Genomic DNA, 27,949 nt, shown 5'->3' on the forward strand with positions numbered 1-27,949 from the left:
AAGCTACCATTTGTTATTTTTCAAAATCATTCATTTAGTTTAAGACAGAAAGTGAGAAGTTGAACTATGGAGTGGAAAAAGATTTACCTTCTTGGTGCCGGCTCTTACGGGAAAGTATATTACGCGGTGAAGATTGATTCTTCCTTGTTATGTGCTTCAGTTGGTGCTGTAAAATGTTCAGATATCTTGTGTTCCATTTCACTCCAAAGAGAAGCGCATATCTTGAAAACTCTAAGAGGTTGTCCTGACGTGGTTCAGTTCTATGGAGCAGACGTAAGCTTCGAAAATGGTATTCCAACTTACAATTTGTTTCTTGAATATGCATGTGGTGGATCATTGCACGATTTGATTCAATTCAAAGAGAGGAAAGATGACAGAATTTGAAGTACGCGCTAAACTGTTCACCCAAAAAACGGATAGAATTGAATTTGTACGTAGTTCTAAGGGTACGTGGTATATCTTGATACAAATCGTATAAACGAAAATATCGAGTATTGACTGTCAAGAATGAAAATACTAACGAGGTTTAAGGGAGGATGATTTATGAATAAGCCAGATAAAAATTATGTATAAAGCTCAAAATGATAATCTCTCAATATGGAGCATATGCACAGTATCTGAGTTATGGTATTTTTGATGCCTCAATCGTTCTCCCTTTACAGAGATAATAGCCATCCCTCTTATAGTGGAGGGATCCTACTTTAGATATAATTAAAAATACATAGTGAAAAACCATGAAAAATCAACTTTTCCCTTTTTCCTGCTGAGATTCTCTCCCATAGTGCGGCTGTAACGACTCTTGTCTATAGGCTCGATATTGACTCCGGCTCGATACTGAATCGAGCTCGATATTGATTCGAGCTCGATTTTGACTCGGGGCCCGGTATTGATTCGGGCTCAGCATTGGTCGGTCTTTGGCTCTCAAGCTCGATAACGTTACTTCGCATCATGGTTCGATTTGGATCCGAGCTCGATAATGACTTCGAGCTCGGTATTAATCGGTCCCTGAAACTCAAAGATCGGCGACCCGGCTTCGGATCTTATCCCGAAATTATGAAGACGCTCTTCGGCGCCCTTCAATTTATTATGTTCCCATCTCGACCAGTCGTACGAAGGCCAAAATCGGTTTCGACCGTGTACAGATAGTCCCCTCGTTTCTCGAGAAGGATGTGGCGAGACACGATATGATTTCGCAATGGCTTGATCAGATATACACTGACGTTATCATCGAGCCCGACCATGACGTACGTGATAGTTGTCCCATCGGTTCAATTTACCAAGGCATTAAATGCATGTTAGACGGTGGTCGGCCACTGCTGATATTGAACCGTCATTCCTCAATCTATAAATAACTTCTATTTTTACCATTTATCACTTTTACATCTCCAGTTTCCAAATTTCTAAGCTCTTTCTCGCATCTTCTGAGTTTATCTGCAAGCCTGTGATTTTTATTGCAAAATCTTCCTTGTGTGATTTTCACTGCAAAACCTTTCTTCAAAACACCACATCTTTGTTATCTCCTTCTATTCTTGATCTTCAAAACCAAAATGATGAAAACATCAAAAATCGTTCCTCAAAAAGAAAAAGCTTCTTCTTCACAGTCTGTCGCCGATAAAACACCGGTGGAGCCATGGTCTGAGGAGTGTGTTCCCGGGGCGTGTGTTCTTACCTCCAATTTTAAGGTCGATAAAGGCTCGTATCTTGGATAAGCCTCTTTCTCGTATCTTTGATAGTTTGAACGAAGTATTTTCCATATACTTAATCAATTTTCTTATGTGTAGGCCTGGGCAAAGATGCGGTTTTGAGGCCCCTGTCTGGCGAGGAAGAGGCTTCAGCCTTTGATCCAAAACCGGTGAAGGATAATAAGAGAAAAAGGGCTCTACTTTCGAAGATCCAAAACCAAAGACGAGGACGGCTCGTAAGCCGAGGAAGAATACCATCCCTTTGACCGAAGAATCAGTTCGGCATCTAAGGGATAAAGACGAGGAAGAAGAAGATAACGGGTCCGTACTGGTGGCGCGAGTGAAGAAAACCATTGATGCCTCAAAGGCAGCTGGGTTGATGGTGGTTTGTGTGTCTCCGACTCGAACTGAGGTGGTATCGGAGAAGGATTCGGGCAAAGTCCCCGAGTTAATGGAGGTCGATGATGCCTCCCACTGATGTCGATAACCGGTGGGTATATCCGAAAGGGCCGATCCTGAAGCTCTCCAAACGGAGGAGAATGCCCCAAGCGACTCGCTTGGGGCAATAGTCATCGGAGACTCGCCTACTCTCCCCGCCATTTCTGAAGGGGCGATTCAAGAGGCCCAATCTTTGGGGGCGCTCGAGGTAGGCGGTCCTCACGAGGGAGAGGACCCTTTTCGTGATCTGTTTACCGGTATCGAGGATGCTACCGGCCCTAGTGATGATTTGGGTCTTTTCCACGAAGTGTAGCAGGCTCTGAATCGGGTAAGACTTAACTCACTTAGTTGGTACCACCTCATGTTTGTTTTTCTTTTCTAACTTCTTTTCTTCTTTCTTCACAGGCCGCAACGGTTCATCGAGAATCGTGTTCTCGATCTCCAGCTGAGCTGCGTCGGTATGAAGCAGACCTCCGACGGGTCACGGAAGAGAGGAACACCCTTAGACTCCTCTTCGGGAAAAGGGAAGAAGAAATCAAGGACCTCCGAGCTGAGTTGGCCAAGGCTTATCAAGACCAGACTGACATGACCGAGCAAGTAATGATAATCTTTAAATCCCATGGGCTCGCTTCCGGAATGGTGGCTAATATTTCGATCTCACAGCTGCAGCAGAAGCTTGAGGTGATTGGGAAGCTTCGCGAGGAGATTGATATGATAAGGGCAGAGACCTTGGGATGTAAAGATATTATGGACCGTCTCGCCGCATAAAAAAAAACTGCTTGAGCCCAATTATCATCAGCCGAAAACCAACTTCAAGACATGAAGGAGAAGAGCTCGGTCCAAGCTCGAAAAATAAGGGAGCTCGAGGCTCGGTTGGCCTCCGAACTTGCCAAAGCCAAATCTGATGCTGAAAAAGCAAAGGCCAATGCGGATGCATTCGTGGCTATCTATCGGGCCGACGCTGAAGCCGCTCAGGTACAAGCAAGAGAGGCAGCCGAGACCGCAAATACTCAAGCACATTGGGCTGCTGAACTTGCCAAATGCCAATCTTGGAGGGAGACCCTCGAGGAGATCCATGCTCGAGGTTTCGATCTCACCGAACAGATAAAAAGGGCTAAAGAGCTCAAAGCCGATGCGAAATCCTTGGCTTCCGATGATGACGATGATGATGATGGGAGCAAGAGTGGGTCTGAGAGCGGGGAGGAGCCCGATGGAGAAGAGACCGCCTCCGGAGATAACCAGGAGACTTAGAGTTTTTTCTATTTTTTGTGTATGGTCCTGTTCGGACGTTGTAAACACTCTTGAATATATATAAAAATCTTTTCCTTTCCCGACGAAGATCTTGTTTCATTCATGCCTTATGAAAGTTTTCATAAGTTCGAGGCTTTAGGCAATTTGATCGAATTCGGACCTTTATAGGCTTTATAAGGTGTTTGCTTAAACTTGAAGCAGTATAGCCCGTAGGATATATGGTCGAGTTAATGCTTCGCTCTAACTCTAAGTAATAGTTAGTCCGTAGGCTTTTATTGGTCGAGTGAGTGCTTTGCTCGAATTCGAAGTATGGTAGCCCGTAGGCTTAATAGTCGAGTGAGTGTTTTTCTCGAACTCGGAATAATTGTTAGCCCTTAGGCTTAGTAGTCAAGTGAGTGATTGCTAAGTAAGAGTAGCCCTTAGGATTAATAGTCGAGTGATTGATTGCTCCAACTAGAAGTAGGAGTAGCCCGTAGGCTTCTATTGGTCGAGTGCGTGCTTTGCTCGAACTCGAAGTAAGGTAGCCTGTAGGCTTAGTAATCGAGTGAGTGATTGTTCGAACTCGAAATAATAGTTAGCCCGTAGGCTTAGTAGTCGAGTGAGTGATTTCTCAAACTCGAAATAATTGTTAGCCCTTAGGCTTAGTAGTCGAGTGAGTGATTGCTCGAACTCGAAGTAAGAGTAGCCCTTAGGCTTAATAGTCGAGTGAGTGATTGCTCGAACTCGAAGTATGAGTAGCCCTTAGGCTTCTATTGGTCGAGTGAGTGCTTTGCTCAAACTCGAAGTAAGGTAGCCCGTAGGCTTAGTAATCGAGTGAGTGATTGCTCGAACTCGAAATAATAGTTAGCCCGTAGGCTTAATGTAGGGCTTGGCCTCATTGATTTTTCGGTTGGCAGTCCCGATTTATGGGGTAGTGGTCGGCCCTTAAGCCTTCTTGCGTAATAGATCATGAAATAGCGGATGGGTTCTGAGACATGAGATATCGACAAAGAAGAAATTTCTCTTTATGTCGTTATACATGTGTTCATGTTTTGTACTAGGGATTGAGCAAACTACACGAGCATGGTTCGTTTTGACCATTTGGCTCTTACAATGTTTCCTATCGAAACCCTATTGTTATGAAGTAACTTCCTTGCATCAAACTTGACATATAAACTTGATATATTTGAGGGTAACACCCCCTAGTATTCGAGGTTGATTGTAAAGAGGCCTCGGATACTGTTGAATTGCTCTAAGTTAGCACGATCAATGGTTGCCTCATTAAAAACCTTGCCGAAAAACCCATTTGGGATAAAACCTTGGATACTATTGAATTGCTCTAAGTTAGCATGATCAATGGTTGCCTCATTAAAAACCTTGCCGAAAAACCCATCTGGGATAAAACCGGTCTAAGGGAAAAAGAGTGCAACGCGTGCTTTCAGGCCAAAGGCTTTGTGCTGAATAACCCATTCCTGTTCTTGGTCGAACTCCTACAAGGGTTAGTTTCGAAATATAAATGAACATGGGAAGGTTATACCTTAGCAGTAGTATCGTTTTAGGTGCGACACGTTCCAATTGCTTGGTAGTTGTTTGCCGTTTATAACACCGAGCTTGTAGGATCCTTTACCGACAATTTCGAGTACCCAATACGGTCCTTACCAGTTTGGACCCAATTTTCCTTTATTTGGATTTCGGGTATTGCGGGTGACTTTCCTTAGCACTAAGTCCCCAGTTTTAAAATGGCAAAGATTAGTTCTTCGATTATAGTATCTTTCGATCCGCTATTTTTGGGCGGCCAATCGGACGAGAGCGGCTTCTCGCTTTTCATCCAATAATTCGAGGCTAGTATTCATAGCCTCGTGATTTGCCTCTTTTGTTGTATGTCAAAACCTCGCACTGGGTTCCCCGACTTCGACTGGAATCAAGGCCTCAGAACCATATACTAAGGAGAATGGGGTTTCCCCCGTACTGGAATTTGATGTTGTTCGATATGCCCAAAGGACTTCGGGTAAAATTTCTCTCCATTTCCCCTTAGCATCGTTCAACCTTTTCTTTATGTTTTGAATGATAGTCTTGTTAATCGATTCTGCTTGTCTGTTCCCACTAGGGTGGTACGGCGTTGTTAATATCCTTTTTATTTTATGGTCTTCGAGGAATTTCGTCACCTTGCTGCCGATAAATTGTTTTCTATTGTCACACACTATTTCGGCGGGTGTCCCAAATCGACATACGATGTAATCCTAGAGAAATAGTCAGTCATAAATAAAATAAACTTAGCTTTACCTGGGGTCGACGGTAGAGGGCCGACGATGTCCATCCCCTATTTCATGAATGGCCATGGGGATAGGACTGAGTGAATTTGTTCTCCAGGCCGATGGATCATCGGTGAAAACCTTTGGCATTTATCACATTTTTGAACAAACTCTTTAGTGCCTTTTTCTATGCTATCCCAGTAGTATCCTGCTCTAATGATTTTGTGAATCAGTGATTCGACGCCGGTATGGTTCCCACAAGTGCCTTCATGGGCCTCTCGTAAAACGTAATCGGTATCACTGGTCCTTAGAATATTGCCAACGGTCCATCGAATGTCCTTCTGTATAACGTTCCATCTTCAATCAATGTGAATCGAGTAGTTTTGCTTTGTAGGGTCCTCGACTCTTTAGGGTCCGATGTGAGCTTTCCGTTCTTCAAGCATTCAATATATTTATTCCTCCAATCCCAGGTTAAGCTTGTAGAGTTTATCTCGGCATGACCTTCCTCGATCGACGACCCAAAATTTGCAATTGCATCGGCCTCATTGTTTTGTTCTCGAGGTACATGCTGTAAAGTCCATTCTTTGAAACAGTGCAAAGTTACCTGCAGTTTGTCCAAATACCTTTGCATTCTATCCTCTCAAACTTCGAAGGTTTTGTTTACTTGGTTTACCACCAGTAAAGAGTCTCACTTGGCTTCAAAATTTGCAATTGCATCGGCCTCATTGTTTTGTTCTCGAGGTACATGCTGTAAAGTCCATTCTTTGAAACAGTGCAAAGTTACCTGCAGTTTGTCCAAATACCTTTGCATTCTATCCTCTCGAACTTTGAAGGTTTTGTTTACTTGGTTTACCACCAGTAAAGAGTCACACTTGGCTTCAATGACTTCTGCTCCCAAGCTTTTAGCTAGTTCGAGACCTGTAATCATGGCCTTGTACTCGGCCTCATTGTTAGTCAACCTAGAAGTTTTGATAGATTGCCTAATAGTGCTACCCGTGGGCGGCTTCAAAATGATGCCTAGCGTGGACCCCTTCACATTCGAAGCACCGTCTGTGAAGAGGGTCCATACCCCCCGATGATGTACCCAATTTTAAGAAGAGTTCCTTTTCCACTTCGGGTACGAGGGTTGGAGTGAAATCGGCTATGAAGTCCGCTAACATTTGAGACTTGATGGCCGTCCGGGGTTGATATTCGATATCGTACCCACTGAGTTCAACGGCCCATTTGGCCAATCGGCCCGATAGTTCGGGCTTGTGCAAAATATTTGGAAGTGGGTAAGTGGTTAATACACATATGGGGTGACATTGAAAGTATGGTCTTAACTTTCTAGAGGCACTTATCAGTGCAAGTGCTAATTTCTCTAAGTGCAGATACCTAGTTTCTGCTTCCCCTATGATTCGACTTATATAATAAACGGGAAATTGCATACCTTGCTCTTCTCGAACTAGGACACCACTTACCGCTATTTTTGATACTGCCAAGTACAAGTAAAGTTTCTCATCTACCTTCGGAGTGTGAAGCAGTGGTGGGCTCGATAGGTATCGCTTCAATTCTTCTAATGCCTGTTGGCATTCCGAGGTCCAGGCAAAATCGTTCTTCTTTATGAGTAGAGAGAAAATTCGGTGGCTTTGATCCGACGACCTTGAAATTAATCAGCCTAGGGCAACTATCTGTCCGGTTAGCTTCTGTACGGCTTTTACAGTGTCCACGATGGTGATATCTTCGATGGCCTTGATTTTATTGGGGTTGATCTCGATCCCCTGATTCAATACTATGAAGCAAAGGAACTTGCCCGAACCGACCTCGAAAGCACATTTCTCGGGGTTGAGCTTCATGTTGTATTTTCTTAAAATCTCGAACGTTTCCTGCAAATGAATCAAATGGTCCTCTGCGCGCAGGGACCTAACTAGCATGTTGTCAATATAAACTTCCATTGATTTACCTATTTATTTTTCAAACATTTTATTTACTAGGCGTTGGTAAGTAGCTCCAACATTTTTTAGCCCGAAGGGCATTACATTATAATAATAGGTTCCATACTTGGTGATAAATGAAGTCTTTTCTCGGTCCTCTGGGTTCATTTGGATTTAATTGTACCCGGAATAGGCATCGAGAAAAGTAAGGATCTCGTGGCCGGCCGTGGCATCGATCATGCGATTGATGTTAGGCAGTGGAAAACAATCTTTGGAGCACGCCTTGTTTAAATCCTTATAATCTATACACATTCTAAGTTTGTTCCCTTTTTTAGGAACTACAACTATATTGGCTAACCATTCGGGATATTTCACCTCCCGGATGGACCCTATTTTGAGAAGTTTAGTTACCTCATCCTTTATGAATCGGACTGGGTCTCCTCTTTTCCTTCACCGGTTTGAACCCGGGGTCCAGGCTTAGCCGATGCATCGTTATCTCCGGTGGGATCCCTGTCATGTCTAAATGGGACCAAGCAAAACAATCTATGTTATCAATAAGAAATTGGATAAGCCTTTTCCTGAGTTCGGAGGTTAATCTCGTTCCCAGGTATACCTTTCGCTCGGGCAGGTACTCGATCAATATAACCTGTTCTAGCTCTTCGACTATTGATTTGGTGGCATCGGAACCTTCGGGAACAATAAAGGTTTGAGGGGTCAGAAAATTCTCCTCTTCTTCTTCTATCTCCTGCTTCCCCGATTCAGTCAAGGCTGATGGTTGTGATTGCTATTTGACTTCCTCTTTACCTTTGATGCTTGACCTTTCCGAGGTTGATCGTGTCGATATCGGTGTTGCCTCATCGACTGCAAACATTTCCTTTGCAGTATGCTGCTCCCCGTATACTGTTTTTACACCGTTCGGCGTCGGGAATTTCATCACTTGGTGGAGGGTCGAAGGGACTGCCCTCATACTGTGGATCCAAGGCCTTCCGAGCAGGGCATTGTACCTCATGTCACCCTCGATTACGTGGAACTTGGTATCTTGAATTGTTCCAGCCATGTTCACCGATAGAATAATCTCCCTTTAAGTTGTTTCACTGGCATATTGAAGCCGTTTAAAACCCGAGCTGCAGGCATGATTTGATTCTGTAGGCCGAGTTGTTCCACGACCCTCGATCAGATGATATTCGCCGAACTACCTGGATCCACTAAAACACGCTTAACTTGAACTTTATTTAATAAGATAGAAATTACCATAGCGTTGTTGTGGGGCTGAGAAATGCCTTCAGCTTCTTCGTTGTTGAATGACAAAGTGCCTTCGGGCACATAATCTCGGGTTCGTTTTCCCCTAGTGGTTGATACCTTAGTGTATTTGAACATGGGTCCCTGTGGAATGTCGACCTCACCGACGATCATATGAATGACATGTTGGGGTTCCTCCTGTTCATTTTTTCTGTTGGCATCCCTTTCTCTTAAATGATTCTTGGCTCGATCACTGAGGAACTCTCGAAGGTGGCCCTCGTTGAATAGACGGGCTACCTCCTCCCTTAATTGTCTACAATCCTCAGTCTTGTGACCATGCGTGCCATGATACTTGCACATCAAATTTGGGTTTCTTTAGGAAGGATCAGTCTGTATGGGTTTGGGCCACCTAGTATATTTGATCCTTCCGATTGCCGATACAATGCCTGATGCATCGATGCCAAAGTTATATTCCGATAACCGAGGTGTCTCTGTGGGATCGGCATACTTGTCAAAACCACTTTTGCTCATAAGTCCCCGAGAACTCTATCCTCGATCACTTCTTTGATTGTTCCAGGAGGAATTGCATCCTGAACCATTGTTCTTTCGATATGCGATATATGATTGGTATTAGTCTCTGTTCAACCGTCGCCCCCTGTCGATGTCCCTTTGGATTTTAACTATCGACCTGTTTTGATGTACTGAACTGGAGGGGCTGTTAGTTGGTCGTCCTCGACCCTGATCTTCGATTGATATCGATTGTGCACATCTGCCCAGGTCACGGCCGGATATCGATCAGACTTTGTTTCAACTGACGTGATGCTATCAAACTCCACTCGTTCAACCCTTGGGTGAAAGCTTGAACGGCCCAATCATCTATGACCGGTGGCAATTCCATGCGTTCTATTTGAAATCGGGACACAAACTTCCTCGGCATTTCATTATCCCTTTGTCTTATCTTGAAAAGGTCCGATTTTCTCGTTGCGACTTTTATGGCCCCTGCGTGTGCCTTTACGAAAGAATCTGCTAACATGGCGAATGAGTCGATGGAATGTGATGGCAGGTTGTGATACCAAATCATTGCTCCCTTCGAAAGGGTCTCTCAATTTTTTTTCAATAGCACGGATTCAATTTCATCATCTTCTAAATCGTTACCCTTTATGTCACACGTGTAAGAGGTGATGTGGTCGTCCTATTATATTTAGATATCTCGGGCATGTGAAATTTTTTGGGGATCGGTTTTGGAGCTGCACTCGGGGGAAAAGGCTTTTGCACGAATATTTTGGAATCCAACCCTTTCAACACTGGTGGTGCCCCCGGGATCCGATTGACCCTTGAGTTATATGTTTCCATTTTTTTATCGTTTGCTTCGATCCGTTTTGTGAGTTCCTCGAGTATCTTAGCAATTTTGGGATTAGTCCCAGATTCTTGCTCATTTGACCTTACTATAGCTGGCTCCATTCTATGGGTGATTTCTCTGGGTGGACTAGGTTCTGGTCTGCTCGGTACATAGGTTTGACTCTGCAACTGAGCTATCGCTACATGTTGAGCTTGCAATATTTCGAAAATCATATGCAAGCTAATTCTATTTTCCTCAACGTTGTGGGTGTCTCGAGCTGCAGATCGAGTACCACCATGAATGCTATTTTCAGGTTCAGAACGTTGGTTTGTCTTAATAGCCACATGCGAATTAACGTCTAATGGTACTTCGACTCGGGCCCAATGGCATCGACAAGCGGCCTTTCGGCCCTGGGTGTCATGTTGTTGTTCTCACCTTGAAGGCCAGCTTCGTTGTCGATAGATAAGGCCATTAATTGAGAGTTCATTCTTGCTAATCCGAAATCAAAGACACTTTCAACAACAAGCGTTAAATGGTGAGTTTTGCAAATTCGTATCAAATAACCACTGTTATCCTCAACCCCACAATGGGCGCCAAACTGTTTACCCGAAAAACGGATCGAGTTGAATTTGTACGTAGCTCTAAGGGTACGTGGTATATCTTGATACAAATCATATAAGCAGAAATATGGAGTATTGACTGTCAAGAATGAAAATACTAACGAGGTTTAAGGGAGGATGATTTATGAATAAGCCAGATGAAAATAATGTATAAAGCTCAAAATGATAATCTCTCAATATGGAGCATATGCACAGTATATGCGTTATGTTGTTTTTGATGCCTCAATCGTTCTCCCTTTATAGAGATAATAGCCATCCCTCTTATAGTGAGGGGATCCTACTTTAGATATAATTAAAAATACATAGTGGGGAACCATGAAAAATCAACATTTTCCTTTTTCCTGCCGAGATTCTCTCCCTTAGTGCGGCTATAATGGCTCTTCTCTATAAGCTCGATATTGACTCGAGCTCGATATTGATTCGAGCTCGATTTTGACTTGGGGCTTGGTATTGATTCGGGCTCAGCATTGGTCGGTCTTTGGCTCTCAAGCTCGATAACGTTACTTCGCATTATGGTTCGATTTAGATTCGAGCTCGATAATGACTTCGAGCTCGGTATTGATCGGTCCCTGAAACTCGAAGCTTGGTGACCCGGCTTCGGATTATATCCCGAAATTTTGAAGACTGATAACGTACAAATCCACTACTAAAAAGTAAATGGACACGGTCACATGCAATATAATTTACCCAACTATGAGTCGGGGTCGAATCCCACAGAGAACAATATGTAGGCAATTAGGAATGTAAGAGAATTATCACTTGTTATGCAATGCCAAACACTTAGTATTTGGTTATGAAAATATTATAGCTAAATGGAAAAATGTAAACTTACCTAGAAAGCAAGTAAAATGATCGATTGCTACAAGCATGGATGCATCGGGATTTACACTCAAGTAACGATCCAATGTATTTCACGATTTTATAAATATGAACGAGTTTATGTTAATTAGCCTCGGGTAATAATTCTATATTAGCTTCTTACGAAGAGTAACAAGACTTCCTAATTGAATTATCCCTAAAACAATTAAGAGATTAAGCACATCCGGATACGGCTACAAGGGTTAAAGCCTCAAGTTCTTGTTAATTAATCTTTTTCAACCCCAAATAATCTTTCCCAAAATTAATTCAAAGTTAATGGGCGAGTCCTAGGGTTAGCTAATCCCTTTGGAAATATTAAAGAGCAAGAATAATTAAAGAAACAATAACTCGCTTCATAATAATTAAAAATCGTTCTATACATAAGCACAACAAGATATTTAATCCACACTTTAAATATGAATATTCCCATAAACAATATTTAAGTGTTGGAAAAATACTACACACTTAAATATTCAATACAAAGAAAGAAAATGAAGAAATGAGCATAAATGAGTAAGAAATTCTCAACCAAAAGCTTCAAATCTTCAGCCCCAAGTGTGTGTGCAAGAACCCTAGCTCCAAAACTTGTCTTCTCTAGTCTAGGAACTGAAAAATAAGCCAAAGATCCTTTACAAATGAGCTAGGTCATGTATTAAATGGTTTGGGGTCAAAATCGTGAAATTCTAGGACTACCCAGATTTGTGAATCACGATCGCGAAAAGAGGCTTGTGATCGCGAAGAGTAGTGTTGTAAGGCATTGCGATCGCAGACTACATCACGCGTTCGCGTAGAACATTTCAGAGCAGTTGACCATCTTCTTCATCGCATTCGCAGAACTTGCCCTGCGTTCGCGATGTATTGTTTCCTCCAGCATCGCATTCGCGATGATACCTTCGCGTTCGCGAAGGTTGCCTTCCTCCTTCTTCGCGTTCGCGTACAGCACTTCGCGGTCACGAAGGTTTGTTGTCCTAATGCTCCGCTTTCGCATCTAACCCTTAGCATTCGCGAAGTGTAATTCACTGGGCCGTATTTGTTTTTGCATTTTAGCTTCTTTTTTACTCGTTTTCGCATGGTTTCTTCACCATCACTCCTAGATCATTTGATGCCTGAAATATGCCAATAAGCCTCAATAAATACCTTAATTTCTCAACAAAATCATACAAAAGCCTAAGTATCAAGAGGAGATAAGTTGGTAAAATACCAACTTATCAAACCCCCAAACTTTAACTATTGCTTGTCCTCAAGAAATTCAACAACTAAGAACATCCTTCAATAAAATTACCAATCCAGCTCAATGGCACACCAGACATCATTTCAAGTCAAAAAGGTTCAACTTAAGCACAATCTAATGACTTCGGTTGGTACCAACAATTAATCCAAAGCATATGAATCGCCAAGAACTTCTCACAAATTTCATTTCAATTCAAGTGCTCAAACACCACTTTTAATCAAAGTAGCAACCAAGTCATGACATTAAAGCTTCAAAATTTTCCTCATTATCACAAGTAATTTTCCTTTATTCATTCTTCCCAATTGGAGATTGGATTAAGTTCACAACTCAAAATTTTCATGTGCCCTCACACTTAAGAGAGAATCCCAACTTATATATTGCAATTTAAACACATATGGGATATTAAATGGAAATAATTAACTCTCACTCTCACAAAGATATTCAAATGCACAAAAGGAGTGCCATAGGCTTGCCCTTCATGTATTCCTCCACTAATGTAGACATACTCGGTTCAAAATCAAGTAGGACTTAAAGGGTTGCAATGTAAGTTTTTAGCTAAGGTAGGGCACAATTTGGAAGAGTGACTCAAAACCTCTCTAAGCACTACAATTTGCAACAATTAAAGCACACTTCCTTCAAAAACCTTTTCCATTCTTTCTTTACTTTTCATTCCACACCTAATCTTCCCTTTATTCACAACTCCTTATTTTTCGTTCCTTTTACTTCTTTCTTATTTTTCAAGGAAAATTCCACTATTTTTTTTTTTACCTTTCACCTTTTAACCACCTTCCACATCACAACTTTTCTAATCTTCACCCCCAAACTTAGGTTTTTAGCCTATGTTTATACTTTTCAAAGTACATAGGGAGGTAGGGTGCCAAAAGATAGATCAATAAGGAACGATGGGTTAAAGCTTGTAACATGGTTGCCAAAGAGGAAGTTTAAAGGCTCAAAAGGGGTTGACTAGGGAAAATATGCAAGGGTAGGAAATTTAATCATAATAACGGTCCAAGGAAGGCTTAACATTATTTTCCAAACCAAGTTAGTCTAGGATTTCGCCTTGAAGCACATTCCGGGCAAGTTCTAGACTACAAATAATGCAAAAGAACTCACAACAAATCTCACCACACATGGCACATGCAAACTCGAGTGACATATAAATCCAAAATCCAATTAAGACTAACGAACCCAAAGAAAATCATATATAGCCTAAAAGACTATTTAATGAATTAACGGGCCAAAAATAGAGCCTAAAAGTCACAACAAGGATTATTAATTCAATAATTTTTCATTTTAAAAATCAAAACTTCATATGCCAAGGTTTAAATCATGTTGGTACCAAACAAGCCGCATCCTATAACCAATTTATTCACTACTAGCTATTATACTAACTAAAAAAAAATATTTACCTAAAGAGAAAAAAGAAATTAAACACGACTAATCCCTTAAGAAAGTTGTCACGCCATCCATCATAGGGAAAAGTCACCCGGTTCGACACAAATTATTTCCTTGGAAAAGAACTGCGGTATAAAGAAAAACCAAGGAGTTTCATTAATACTACTATGAAAAATAAAAAACTAACAAGAAAATGCTAATGTTAACATGCTAGAATTAAATTACAAAATATTACTAATAGTCTACAAATGTCAACCAATCTACACGAGTTCACAAAAATGATCATGCTCCACATACATCCATCATATATGAGCCACCCCCAACCTAAAGTGTTGCATTGTCCCCAATGCAACTAAACAAAACAAGCGAAAATGAAAGTGGTGCTCCCTGAAACTGCATCACTCGGAGCTGGAGGTGGTGGGAAATTTGAGCTCCAAATCCTCATCCTCATCATCCTTTGATTCATGTGATCCATAGAATGAACTCAGTTTGTGCATCATTTTGGACAGAAATTTGCTTTTCTTCTTCTCATGCTCCTTGAACTTCAACTGTCACCTCTCAACCTTTCCTTGTCTTCGGCTCATGTCTTCCAACCTGTTTTTGATTGCTTTTTGTTCCTGAACTACATCATCCAAAGATGTCTTCTTACCAGTCTTAGTAGAAGTGCTCTCCCCAGGTGGACCAGAAGGAAGGCCAGCTACAAGCTGGCGAATGTGAGCATCAACGCCATAGATTTGACTGGACAAGTGACGCATAGTGGGAGGTCCATAGGAAAGTGGAGCAATGGGGTTATTTAGTCCTGCTGCAGCTGTGGCAGAACCACTGGACCCATCGGCAGTCTCAGTAAACTGCCCAAATGAAGGAGATAATACATTAACTCTTCTCTTCTTCTTCCCGCCAGTTGGTCCTTTTCTAAGCAATGGATAAATTGCTATGCCTGGGTCCTTCTCAGAATAACTCGGTTCCTTTAGCACCCAAGCATCATAGCACAACTGAGTGATCAATGAGGGAAAGAATAGGCTTTTACACCTTCCGTTGCATGCTTCCTCAATTTCACTCACTATGTACTGGCCCACGTTCACTGGCAAGTCATCCATAATGGCAGCAATCATCATCGCCTTCTCTGGCATCACCTCAGACTCATGTCTAGCTGGCACAATTCGGGCCCAAATAATGGATAGCCAAGTCTTGGCTTCAGCTGTGAATTCATAAGAATCAACCCCTTTGTGCACTCTTTCCCAAGTCAGTGTTACCCCGTCATGAAGCTTCTCCACCAACCATTGGGTCCCTCTATCCCTTGCTCTGGCCCTGTATACCTCATTGTCAGCATTGGGAAGCATATAGTGTGCATTTAATACCTCGGGACCAAAGTTGACCCGCTTTCCCATCACAAAGGTGTATACTTCCCCTAGGAAATAGGTCTTCAAATCATTAGCATAGTATTCGCGAACTATAATGTAGTTGGCTTTGATTGGTTCAGGAGCAAAGCATATTCACCCACTGTCAGTCAATCTTTGGAAAGAATCCGGCATTTTATCCTCAAGTTTGTCCAAGTGTATGCCCTTTTCTTTGACGATGCTCTTTGACATGAGTTTGTCATAGTTCCTTTCACATTCAGCAGATGTGAATCTGGCATGGTCAAAATATTCCTCTTTCACTGCTTGGGGAGCAGACTCTTGTACAATTTCAATATTTTTCGAGGCCATTGTATGCTCAAAGTACCTACAAAAGTAGACCATATGTTAAATGCTTGGAAAGGTACTTAATACACTGTATTTTGATGTATCTAGGCCAAAGTAAATGACCAAAAAGCAACAGCATTAAAATCTGCAATGCTACTGTTTTGCTACAAGGAGTTAGAGCAATGCGATCGCGAAAATTAACCAGCGATCGCGAAGAGCATTTTTTTGATTCTCAGAGTTAAAGGTCTGCTATCGCGGACCAGCCAATGCGATCGCGAAGTGAAATGTTGATGACCTCATAGATAAAAGTATGTGATCGTAGAACAGTCAACGCGATCACGGAGAGCAATTTTCGAAGGGGGAAAAATAGACCTTTGCGATCGCGGAATTGGGCATAGCGATCGTGAAGGTCTTCTTCCTTGCCCACTTAAAGTTCTTTCAGGCATTTCCACAAACATATTATGGGCATCAGATTTTCATAGCATTTACAAGAAATTGAAGCACGGATCTAGCCTCAAATTTTTCAAGAGTCACAACCCTCTCACTCAACCAACCTAATCCAGCAAACAAGCATACATTCACACACAATATTCACATAAAAGCCCTAAAATTTCTGCCCTAAACATTAGACAAAAGAAAAAAAACATGGATGCTCATATACTCTTGTAGCACAAGGGAGAAGTTGAAATTCAAGAACGAGTAAAGTGACGAGATACATACCTTGAAGAATGATGGATGAAAATGGTGATGAAATTGAATAATGAAGAGTTGAGGATGATTCTCAGGGGTTAGAGGAGTTGGCACAATCGTTTCTTTGTTTTGACATATGTAGGTGTCTTTTTTCCAGTGTTTTAATCGTTCAGAGTTAACCTGTTAACCGCGATCGCGCGCTGATGTCATTGTTCGCATAGAACCAACTTACCAAAATGACGCGATTGCCAGCCTGTTTATGCGATCGCATAGTGGTAGCAAAATGTTTCTTTACGCAAACACATAGCCTCTTATGTGATCGCATAATGTAACAGTTTTCAGTTCTGCAGTTCATCAGCTACTGCTTTTGGCTGCCTGGTCACCCCGACCTGTACAAATCAACTCCAAAAATTAGGAAACTTGGCAAATTAGTCAAAAATAATATACTAAGCTATCCTAAAAAAAGAAAATTTTAAAAACGAATAAAAATTTTGAAAAACGATGGGTTGCCTCCCACCAAGCGCCGCATTTATCATCGTGGCACGACGCGGATCAACTTTATCACTTTTCTCGCCACTTGGACGATATGAATTGGGCACCTAGATTGGAATCAAGCCTGTGACCATGAGCAGTGGAGGGTGGTAAGTTGATGATCAAGCCAAACTTTAATTTCTTCATTTTGCGATTCTTGGCTTTCATGTGAGGAATGTCATTTTGCCTTCTTATTCCCTCAAATTGTAAGACGTATGGCATTTGCTTTTCCTCCTCGCAATTCTTCATTGACTCGTGTAGCTCAATTCCCATATCACCACACAATTCCAATGCTGAAAAATGCTTGGAATGTAACATCAAAGCTCCAAATTGCAATTCTTCCCGGATTTTGACATTCTTTTTTTCCCCCGGACTAGAGTCAATCTCAACCATATTTTCATTTACACCGGTTGACTCTAATTTCATATTTTTCTTGGCATCACTAACACTCATGGAGTCGGTTGGCGAATGTTCAATTCTTGATTCCTCAAAATAAAGCTCACTTTCTTCCTCGTAGTCGGACTCTTCTTGACTTCTTTCCACACTCTCAAATTGGTAGGCATAGTGAGCCTCAACCAATATTTTCATTCGATCTTCCAAAGTGCGGATGTGCTCATCATTTTTAGTCAAGCCTTGTTTTAAGTCCTCGAGTGCCAAGCTTTGCTTCTCTTCATTTTCAAAAATGGCCTCCAACATGAGCATCATTTTCTCTTTTTGAGTATTTGAGATTTCTTCTTGGTTTTGATCAAGTGCTAAGGAAGTGTTTTCGGCTTCCACATCTAAGGAAGATTCTTGGCTATCATTCACTTCCGAGGCTTTTTGGACCTCTAAAGCTTCAAGCATTTCTCCCATTTGTAAGTTCAACCTTTCAAGCACCAAATCATTTTGGAGACTATTTTCCAAAAGCTCCTCCAAGGCATTTTGCTCTTTGTTTCCTCCTTCAAGTAGGCATTCTAACATGAGCTTAAACTCTCCATTTGGACCATGCTCAATTTCTTCCACTTCCGTATCACTATTATTTTTATCACAAAAAGTAGAATCATCATAGCGGGGGCTTGGGAAAGGGAAGGATAAATAAGCACAATTATCCCAATGACCATTTTGACGATCACACTTATCACAAGTACTTCACTCATGGGTTTGAGATTGTACGCACGATCCACTCCCGGGAGAATTTAAATAATTTTGCCACGAGTGTGGTCCTCCACAATAAAGACAAGGGTCATCAACGTATGAACAAATACCATCCGGCCAATTTTTATTATATGATGCCATTTTTTTTAAATTATGAAAATAAACAAGAAAATAAATAATAGAAATAAACAAAGATAAGAAAATAATTACACAAATATTTACAAGTTTAGACCAAAGCACTTACGCTTATTTCTCAAACAACCTAAATACGCCAAATTGTTCCCCGGCAACGGCGCCGATTTTGATGACGTCCAAATCCACTACTAAAAAGTATATGGACATGGTCGCATGCAATATAATTTACCCAACTATGAGTCAGGGTCGAATCCCACAGAGAACAATATGTAGGCGAATTATCACTTGTTATGCTATGCCAAACACTTAGAATTTGGTTGTGAAAATATTATAGCTAAATGCAAAAATGTAAACTAACCTAGAAAGCAAGTAAAATGATCAATGGCTACAAGCATGGATGCATCTGGATTTACACTCAAGTAACGATCCAATGTATTTCATGATTTTACAAATATGAGCGAGTTTATATTAATTAGCCTCTGGTAATAATTCTATATTAGCTTCTTTCGAAGACTAACAAGACTTCCTAATTGAATTATCCCTAAAATAATTAAGAGATTAAGCACACCCGGATACAGCTACAAGTAGATCAATCATATCCCTAGGTAGAATCTATAAAGTAAGGGTTAAAGCCTCAAGTTCTTGTTAATTAATCTTTTCCAACCCCAAATAATCTTTCCCAAAATTAATTCAAAGTTAATGGGCGAGTTCTAGGGTTACCTAATCCCTTTGGAAACATTAAAGAACAAGAATAATTAAAGAAACAGTAACTCACTTCATAATAAATAAAAATTGTTCAATACATAAGCACAACAAGATATTTAATCCATACTTTAAATATGAATATTCCCATAAACTAGATTCAAGTGTTGAAAAAAAATACCACACACTTAAATATTCAATACAAAGCAAGGAAATGAAGAAATGAGCATAAATGAGCAAGCAATTCTCAACCAAAAGCTTCAAATCTTCAAGCCCCAAGTGTGTGTGCAAGAACCCTAGCTCCAAAACTTGTCTTCTTTAGTCTAGGAACTGAAAAATAAGCCAAAGATCCTTTACAAATGATCTAGGTTTTGTATTAAATGGTTTGGGGTCAAAATCGTGAAATTCCAGAACTACCCAGATTTCTGCCTAGATTTGTGAATCGCGATCGCGATCGCGAAAAGAGGCTTGCGATCGCGAAGAGTAGTGCTGTAAGGCATTGCGATCGCAGACTACATCATGCGTTCACATAGAGCATTTTAGAGCAGTTGACCATCTTCTTCATCGCGTTCGCAGAACTAGCCCTGCGTTCGCGATGTATTGTTTCCTCCAGCATCGCGTTCGTGATTATACCTTCGCGTTCGTGAAGGTTGCCTTTCTCCTTCGCGTTCGCTTACAGCACTTCGTGGTCACGAAGATTTGTTGTCCTAATGCTCCGCTTTCACGTCTAACCCTTCGCGTGCACAAAGGGTAATTCACTGGGCATTATGTTGTTTGCATTTTAGCTTCTTTTTTACTCGTTTTCGCAAGGTTTCTTCACCATCACTCCTAAATCAATTGATACCTTAAATATGCCAATAAGCCTTAATAAATGCATTAATTTTTCAACAAAATCATACAAAAGCCTAAGTATCAAGAGGAGATAAGTTGGTAAAATACCAACTTATCAAAGACTCTCTTCGGCGCTCTTCGGTCCATTATGCTCCCATCTCGACCAGTCGTACGAATGCCGAAATCGGTTTCGACCGTATACAGATAGTCCCATCACTTTTCGGGAAGGATGTGGCGAGAAACAATATGATTTCCTAATGGCTTGATCAGATATACACTGACGTTAGCATCGAGCCCGACCAAGACGTATGTGATAACTGTCCCGTCGGTTCAGTTTACCAAGGCATTAAATGCGTGTCAGACGGTGGTCGGCCACTACTGATATTGAAATGTTTATTCCTCAATCTATAAATAGCTTCTCATTTTACCATTTATCACTTTTACATCTCCAGTTTCCAAATTTTCTAAGCTCTTTCTCGCATCTTCTGAGTTTATCTGCAAGTCTGTGATTTTTATTGCAAAATCCTCCTTCTGTGATTTTCACTGCAAAACCTTTCCTCAAAAAACAACATCTTTTTCATCTCCTTCTATTCTTGATCGTGAAAACCAAAATGGTGAAAACATCAAAAATCGTTCCTCAAAAAGAAAAAAATTCTTCTTCACAGCTTGCCACCGACAAAACACCGGTGGAGCCACAGCCTGAGGAGTGTGTTCCCAGGGCATGTGTTCTTACCTCCGATTTATGGTCGATAATGGCTCGTCGATTCCCGGCCGATGCGAGCCAGTATCGAGGTATATGTGTTCTATAATCGAGGGGCATCTCGAATAGATAAGGAAAGATTGTAACTGGGAGAACAAAGAAGTGGTAATCATGTCTCCCGAAGAGGATATTACTACTCATGTGAAAGGGTTTTTAGGTGTGTATACTTACCCTTTCACGTTAGGTCCTCTCGACCTTGTTATCATTGATTTTTGCCGTCAATACAAAATAACCCTAGGCCAAATTCATTATTCTTCTTAGCGGATCGTTATTTTGATCTGTTTCTTTGTGAAAAAAATTGAGGGGATGCCTTTCACCCTTTACCACCTCATTCGATTGTACAGCCCCCGCCTCTTTCGAGGCGGGTTAATAAAACTTCAGCGCCGGGCCACCAAGGTTCTGTTCTCGAGTATAAACGAGGATAAGGATCGAGGCTGGATGGGTAAGTTCGTTCGAGTGAAGACTTCAGACCTAATACCGGCCGAGAAGATGCCATTTCCCGAGGAGTGGAACATGAAGCGTAAGTGTAACTCTGCTATTATCTTCTATTATTTTCACCTTCGTTTCTTTCTCACTAATATCCCTTTTTGTGATGCAGTTGTTCCTTGCATGCCCGGTGCAGTTCCTGACCTCAAAAACTGGGTACGGGACCTAGCTTCGACCTCTACATATGCTGAGCGCTCATGGCGTGATTTGTCAAAGGGCCGATGGGAGTCCAAAAATAATGGTAAGCCTTTTTCTCGTTTCTTTGATAGTTCGAACGAAGTGTTTTCCATATACTTAATCAATTTTCTTGTGTGTAGGCCTGGGCAAAGATGCGGTTTTGAGGCCCCCGTCAGGCGAGAATGAGACTTCGGCATTTGTTCCAAATCCGGTGAAGGAAGAGGCTTCGCATCATGGTTCGATTTGGATTCGAGCTCGATAATGACTTCGAGCTCGGTATTGATCGGTCCCTGAAACTCGAAACTCGGTGGCCTGACTTTGGATCTTATCCCGAAATTATGATGATGCTCTACGATACTCTTCGGTCCATTATGTTCCCATCTCGACCAGTCATACAAAGGCCTAAATCAGTTTCGACCGTATACAATGTTCATAAAAAAGGGTGGGTTCATTGTGATATTAAACCTGCTAATATTTTGGTTTTCAATGCTAATGAACATGACATGCACAAGTTTAAGTTGGTTGACTTTGGATTGTCATTAAAAGTTGGTGATAGAATGGCATATATGACTGGAGCTCCGTTGAGCAATCGAGGAACCCTACTGTATGCACCCCCAGAGTCTTTGACGTGTGGTTTCCATGCGAAAGCTTATGATATATGGTCACCAATAGGGGTGTAAAAATAAAACCGACAAACCGCACCAACCCGATAATCCGAGTCAAACCGAGACATATTTTATTTGGTTTGGTTTTAACTAAAAAAAGTCAACCGAAACCAAACCAACCCGACATTATATGTATAGAAGTTTTAAATATATTTAATATATAAAAATATTTATGGTAGTGTAGTTTATAAATATTTCTTAAGCTTTTTCATAGTTTTATCTTTTAACGTATTATTTCAAACTTGTGCTTATAATTTTTGGATGCTCCAATAAGTTTTATAGTTCATAAATGTTATTAACTCAAATAAATCCTAAACCAAAATCAAATCAATACTAATGCTAATAAAGACATTCAATTCAATTGTACTATGAATAAAAATAGTGTTGGATATATATTTTTTAGTTTTTCCATGGTTTAGCTAAAATGTATAACTTATTTTTCTTTTAGTGGTTAGTCATGTAAATAATAGTATTTATTAGTCATAATTTTAAATTATATTTGTTTTCATTATGGCATATTAATAATATTTATTTTATGCGATTTGATTATCTTTATTGTTGAATATTTTAGTGCAATGCCATGACTCATCTCGTATTTATGTTATTTTATTGAAAAACACCTTATATAGTTATGTCTTACTAGGATTAAAGAAATATTTGGAGCACAAATTTTACGTTTTGTGCTATGAAAAAAAACAAAAAAATCCGAAAGCACGAAAAATCCTAGAAAAACCGAAATTAAAAAAACTTAACTTTTATTGGTTTGGTTTGGTAATTAGATTTAATAACCCGATACAATTGATTTGGTTTGGTAATTAGAAAATCCGAACCAACCCGACCCTTATACACCCCTAGTCACTAGGATGCACTGTGGCAAAGATGATGACTGGAAGTCGTGTTTGGCTTTGTCACGACACTAAAGATTTGCAATGGCAGATTATGAATGAAGACCCTATAATTCCGAGTAATGTTTCTGAGATTGCTAGAGATTTTCTATACAAGTGTTTCATAAAGGACCCTCGAAGAAGATGGACAACCGAACAGCTACTGCAACATCCTTTTATTCACCAGTCCAAGTACTTTTCTATATCCGTTCGAGGACGACCGTTTGTTTTAGAGGTGGAGAATGTGATTACCCAATAGGTGATCTAGAGCTTTAACCCTTAATTCAGTATTTCAAAACATCAAAAAACTCATTTTAGCCTTTCTCGATTTGCGTGCACAATCTGTGCCTTCTTCCGGAGAGCTTTTATGTGAAAAATTGATTAAAATATGAATGTGTGCCTTAAAATTTATTTGAGTTGACTTGGGTCAGCATTTTGAGCAAACAGACCTGGATCCGTGTTTTGACGGTCCCGACGGGTCCGTATCGTGATTTAGGACTTGGGCATATGCTCGGAATCGAATTCGGGGGTCCCTAGCTCGAGTTATCGCAATTTGTTAAAAATTTAAAGTTTAAAGGTTTAAAGAGTATGAATTTGACCGAAGATTGACTTTATTGCTATCGGGTCCTGATTTTGGTTTCGGAACTTGGTATAGGTTTATTATTGTATTTATGACTTTTCTGCAAAATTTGGTGCAAAACGGAGTTGATTTGTCGTGATTTGGACGTCTGGTTGTTAAAATAAAAGTTATTAAGCTTTATTGAAAGTTTCATTCGATTTGGTGTCTGATTCATAGTTCTATGTGTTATTTTGGTATTTTTGATCGCGCGAGCGAGTTTGTATATTATTTTTGGAATTGTGTGCATGTTTGGTTTGGAGCCCCGAGGGCTTGGTGAGTTTAGGATAGGCTTCGGAGTGGTTTGGACTTGAGAAAATAGCTGGTGAGAATCTGGTTCTGGTACAGCCTCTGATCTCGCATTTGCGAGGTCAATGTTCACATTTGCAAACTGTTAAAAATCCTGTCAATAGATCGCCTAGCAAGTGATATATTAGGTGCCATCATGGTCCCGAGGGTGGGATTTCCGGGTCGTGACAAGTTTGTATCAGAGCACTAGGTTGCCTAGGTCTCACGAGTCACGAGCATGCTTTGTAACGTTTGGAGGATCGATACGGAGACGTCTGTACTTATCTTCCAGAGGCTATGGAGTTTAAGAACAATTTCACTTTTATTCTTCTCTGTCGTGCGATTTTATTCTATCATTGATGATTGAACTCTTCTATTCTTGTTCTCTCGCACATGGCGAGAACAAGTACTGTATCTTCAACTGGACAGTAGCCGGAGCCCCCAGTGGCAGCTCCTACTAGGGGCAGAGGTCGAGGGCGAGGTCGGGCCAGAGGCTGAGGCAGAGCTCATCCCAGAGCTCGAGCAGCAGCACCAGCAGTGGAGCCTCAGGTAGATTTTGAAGAGGAGGTTCCAGCTCAGACTGTACATGTTGGACCAGCTCAGGTCCCGGAGGGGTTCATCGCCACTCCAGTTCTTCAGGATGGTCTAGTCCATTTGGTGAGCCTTATGGAGAGTGTGGCCCAGACTGGAACCTTTCAGGTGGCACCGGCCGTCTCTCAGGCTGGGGGAGGAGCACCTACTCCCACTACTCACACTCCGGAGCAGATGGCTCCCCAGTATCAGACTCCAGCAGTCCTGCCAGTTGGGGTAGTTCTATCGGTTATTGCGGCACAGGCTGGTGATAAGCCTTCCATGTCTTCTGAGGCTTTATTGAGATTGGTCAAGGTCACCAAGCTCTTTCCAATTCACTTCAGTATTGCACCTTCTTAGGACCCACAGGATTATCTTGACCGATGCCATGAGGTGCTGCGGAACATGGGTATAGTTAAGACCAGTGGGGTCGATTTTGCTGTGTTTCAGATGACGGGTTCCGCCAAGAGGTGGTGGAGAGACTATATGTTGACCAGACCAGCTGGGTCGCCTGCACTTACTTGGGATCAGTTCTCTCAGCTATTTCTAGAGAAGTTCCTCCATGTCACACTGAGGGAGGATTACCGCATGCAGTTTGAGCTTTTCTAGCAGGGCAGTATGACTGTTACTCAGTACTAGACCCGTTTTGTGGATCTAGCTCGTCATGCCCTTGTCTTTCTTCCTAGTGAGAGGAAAGAGTGAGGAGATTTATTGATAGACTAACTTGCACTATCAGGCTAAAGATGGCCAAGGAGTTCGGAAGTGATATATCCTTTCAGATGGTTGCAAATATTGCTAGGCGGATCGAGATGGTTCTTTCTCAGGAGAGGGGGAAGGGGTCGAATAAGAGGCCTCGTCATACCGGTGGTTTCAATTATGCCTCATCTGGAGGCAGGGGTACTTTTGGTAGAGACTGATAAGTAGGAATTTTGACCGCTTATTTGCTCTCTTTTACTTGTGTTTTAGCTCAAAAATACTTAAACATATTACCGAAAACTAATGAAATGTACTTTTGTACAGGAATATTGGGAAACGAGCCAAAGGAGTCAAAATCAACTCATAAAGGACTCAAAAGTGGACAAGGACCAAAACAAGGTAAAAGGCCCACAGTGCAGACTACACAATACTGTGTGCGGCCGCAAAACAAAAGAAGAGCCATGTCAGTTCTTCTTCAGAGTATGCGGACCGCACAAAAATTGTGCGGCCGGAGAAGAGGAGATTCAAAGAGCTGGTTTTGGGCAAGCTGAAGGAGTGCGAACCGCATCATAATTGTGCGGCCGCAGAATGTCAAGTGTGGTCGCACTCAATATTATATGGTCCGCAGCAGATAAAGATCAGAGAGATGGGACTTCAGAGTCAAGTTGGAATACAGACCGCACTATTTTTGTGTGCGGCCGCACAATCAGATGCGCGGCCGCACTCATTTTTATGCCGTCCGCAGAAATCCCGAAGTGCCAAGCCCAAGTTCCTAGAATGCGGACCGTACTATAATTGTGCGGTCGCAGAAGCTCATTGTATGGACCGCACAAAAAAATTATCCGGCCGCACAACCTTCGCAGGGGCATTTTTGTCAAATATTTTCAGCTTAGTATAAATAGTACTTTTTATCATTTTTAGGATAAGTTTTATTTTGGGAGAGCACCTACGCCATTTATCTTTACTGTTTTGAGTAATATTGTACTAAATTAGCTTCTAAACATTAGATTTTCTTTTCCTAATCAATTATTACGCATTCTATCTTAATTTCTTCTTGTATTTCTTCATTTTTCATGAGTAGCTAAATTTCTAGCTAGGGTTGTGGCCCAACCCTAGTATGGGTACTTAATGGGTGTTTGATTTAGGACTTTTTGTGATTGGGTTAGTGATATTTAGCCTAGTTCTTGCTTGAATTCAAGAATTAATAGTTGCAAACATTGATTCATGCCTAATTGACTTAGTCTCTACTTGAGAAAGAGAGACTAAGTCTAGGAAAACTTGGCTAACAAGAAATTGGGGTGAACTCAAGAAATTGATAGCCCCAATTAAAGGGTTGAATCTAGAGATAGTAAGACCCGACTTGAGCATTTATCACTTATTTTGTGCAATACCCATTTGGACGTGAGAAAACCAAATTGGGCAAAACCATTCAAACTACCGAGAGGTATAGAGTGGATAATTGCGTGTGATTGCTATATTACAACCCCGACTAATCAGGCTTGTCCTAGAGTTTTCAACCCATTACGTAACCACCTAGGTGGAAGTCACGACCCTAGATCTTTTATCATTTGGAAAACAGCCAAAACCAAAAATATTGTCTCCTAGTTTTATAATTGCAATCAATAGTTTAAAGTAGAAGTAGAAACAACAAACAAGAATGTGGAAGTGTAATCTAAGGCATATTGTACAATTACACTAAATATATACCTAATCCCAATTCTAACTCCCTGAGGATTCGACCCCGACTTGTGTTGGGTTTTATTATTACTTCGACCGCCTCACTACCTATATTTGTGGTGTGAGTTTGGGCGACATCAATTTGTGGCGCCGTTACCGGGGAGTTAAGCGGATTTAGCTATATATCTAGGTTTTTGTGTGATTTGTCTTCTTTTCCTTCCGAGTCACTAATTTTGTTTTTGAATTGCTTATAGGTACGAGAATGGATCTCAACAACAAGCCTATTGGTAATTTGCCATTGGGGGAGGAAGTGGACGATGATCAAAGAGATGTGGTTCTTCCCGAACCTCAAGCAAATAGCCGAGGTCGACCGCCTAATGATAATGTTCCCGTCCCTCCCCCACCTCCACCAAGAGCGGCAGCGCACCAGGTGTTGCCGAACGAGGGTTATGCAAGTGCTATAGTCCCACCCCGCATTAGGGCGGGCAACTTCCAAATCACCAACGTGATGCTTACACTTCTTGAGCAATGGGGATTCTTCACCGGGGATCCAAATCAAAAAGCTTACAAGCATCTCAAGGGGTTCGTCGATACTTGTTGGGGGAGCAAGCAAACCAATGTTTCTGAGGACGCGCTGAGGTTGAGGCTATTTCCTTTCTCTTTACGGGGAAAAGCATTGGTCTGGCTAGAGAGATTGCCCAATCATTCCATCCATACATGGGATGTGTTGGCCGAAAAGATCATAGCCAAATTCTTCTCTCTGGGGCACATGGCTGCAATACGGGATGAAATTCTAGCGTTCAAGCAAAAGCCCAATGAGCCATTGCATGAGATTTGGGAAAGATATCGTACCATGGTTAAAGAGTGCCCGAATAATGATATGACCGAGGCCATGATCCAACAAACCTTCTACAGGGGGATCAACACAACAAATCAATGTGTGGTAAAGCAACTCACATGCAGGAACTTTATGAACACACCTTATGCCGAAGCTTGTAAAATTTTGGATGAGATGGTGGATACCTCATCAGCATGGCAAAGTAGGGCCAATGTTCCGCAAGGTGACCCCAATGTCATTCACCTACACAAGGAACTATATGATCATGGGAAAGCTATCATAGAGTTAACAACCACAATGAACCAATTGGCCAAAGCTCATCTGCAAATTCAAGGGCCGAAACAAGTGAATGCGATGGAAGGTGTAAATATGATGATGAACAAGAGATGA

General features: G+C 41.4%; 1 pseudogene; it reads left to right on the top strand.

Annotated features, from left to right (window-relative positions):
• The first annotated feature begins 66 nt into the window (after window positions 1-66).
• Window positions 67-27,949, top strand: LOC142169036 (mitogen-activated protein kinase kinase kinase 20-like; annotated as a pseudogene).

This window comes from Nicotiana tabacum, chromosome 14 (assembly GCF_000715075.1).
Source record: "Nicotiana tabacum cultivar K326 chromosome 14, ASM71507v2, whole genome shotgun sequence".
NCBI lineage: Eukaryota > Viridiplantae > Streptophyta > Magnoliopsida > Solanales > Solanaceae > Nicotiana > Nicotiana tabacum.